The sequence below is a fragment of the Leptonychotes weddellii genome, unplaced genomic scaffold (assembly GCF_054177405.1).
Source record: "Leptonychotes weddellii isolate Sample4059 unplaced genomic scaffold, ASM5417740v2 HiC_scaffold_28948, whole genome shotgun sequence".
Lineage (NCBI taxonomy): Eukaryota > Metazoa > Chordata > Mammalia > Carnivora > Phocidae > Leptonychotes > Leptonychotes weddellii.
The window spans coordinates 1-1,653 of NW_027884374.1; the positions used below are offsets into that span (position 1 = coordinate 1).

The 1,653-nt window shown below is 34.0% G+C and overlaps 1 long non-coding RNA gene across 1 annotated transcript; it reads left to right on the forward strand.

Moving 5' to 3' along the window:
• Positions 1–6: 6 nt before the first annotated feature.
• Positions 7–1,586, forward strand: LOC145719039 (uncharacterized). The gene is made up of 2 exons (XR_014142147.1): positions 7–356; positions 1,382–1,586. It is a non-coding gene; the product is annotated as an uncharacterized LOC145719039 (long non-coding RNA).
• Positions 1,587–1,653: the final 67 nt, after the last annotated feature.

Sequence of the window (1,653 nt, forward strand, 5' to 3'; positions counted from 1 at the left end):
AAACATGACATAATGCTGTCTTGTTCTGCTTCTAGGCTTAAAGGTTATTGGGGTAGAGCTGTTTGTACTTAGTATCCTCTGGAGTTCTGCCTAAACAGTTGTGTACTTGTAGGGTCATAATAGATAGTCCAAAGAATGCCATTGATATTATAAGATGCCAGTGATATAAACAAAATTATTAGTTTACTGACCTTAAATAATTTTGTTAGCTCTGTAATTTCTGTGATGAATTATAGCCATGTAACAGTATTTGAAGATAATACAGTTTTTATCATTTAGAATCATTGTCATTATCGGGGCTATGTGGAGGGAGTTTATAATTCATCCATTGCTCTTAGCGACTGTTTTGGACTCAGGTAAGGAATTTTCTGTGTCACCTTTTTTTTTCTTTTTTCTATTTCTTACCCTTTTACCTATCTCTGTTTCTAAATCAAGTCATTTTGAGGGACTTAACAAAATTAGATTTTACTTTGGTATTGCTGAAGATCTTTAGAGCTATGTATCGGGTATCATTCTTGACAAGTTTATTTAAGAAAATATTACAGTTGGTGAGTTTCAATATCTAAAGAGAAAATTTTGTTGATTTGAGACTGCTAAGTAATTTTTGCTATTTTAAAAAGCATACTTTTAATTTCTGTAGCACTCTATAAATTTTCACCTATCTTCTTTCATCTAAGTCTCATAATACCTGTGAAAAGGGGCTCACTCTCTCCCTATTTAGGTGATGAGCAAACTGAGGTTCAGAGAAATTGTACCACATATCAAGTAAAGTGATAATAATATTAAAATTATATTTATTGAAGGCCTGGCAGTATGATGCTATGTGCTGGCTCGTTGGTTATATGACTGATTGAACTAATAAATATTATTTTAATTCTCAAACCAGCTGTATAAGATGGCTATAATTATCTCCATTTAAGTAATAGCACGGAGCAGTTACTGTGTGTCAGGCCATCTACTGAGTATTTCACATTTATATAATAATTTAGTTTTCAGAACAACCCCATGTAGAATAAAGTAAGGTAGAGGTTAAGTCATTGCTGAGAGTCCCACAGCTAGGAGGAAACATTTGGGATTCCAGTGCTGGTTCTCTGGCTCTAGACTCCATACTTTTAGCCACTATTCTGAATTAACTTCCATTATACATACAGCAGTCACTTGGAGAGGTTAACTGACTTTTAGGGAGTGATATTAGTGAGTAGCAGTCTTGAGTTTAAATTTACGTCTGCATGACTCTAAAACCTAGTATTTTTCTCTATACCATACTACCCTTTCTTATACATGTTAAGAACTAGGATTTGAATTCAGGTTTTCTGATTCCTTTTCCTGTGTATTATTTTCTTCATTCTTAAAAATTGTGTATGTGTAATGTGATACTTAGAGGATTGCTGCATATAGAGAATGTGAGTTACGGGATTGAACCCCTGCAAAACAGCTCTCGTTTTGAGCACATCTTTTATCGAATGGATGATGTCCACAAAGAGCCTCTGAAATGTGGGGTTTCCAACAAGGATATAGAGAAAGAAACCATAAACTATGAAGAGGAAGAGCCTCCTAGCATCACTCAGCTACTTCGAGTAAGGAAATATATTTCTTAATGGCTCGGACTAAAGTGTTAAAAAATCATGTATTTATGCATTAAACCAATACTTA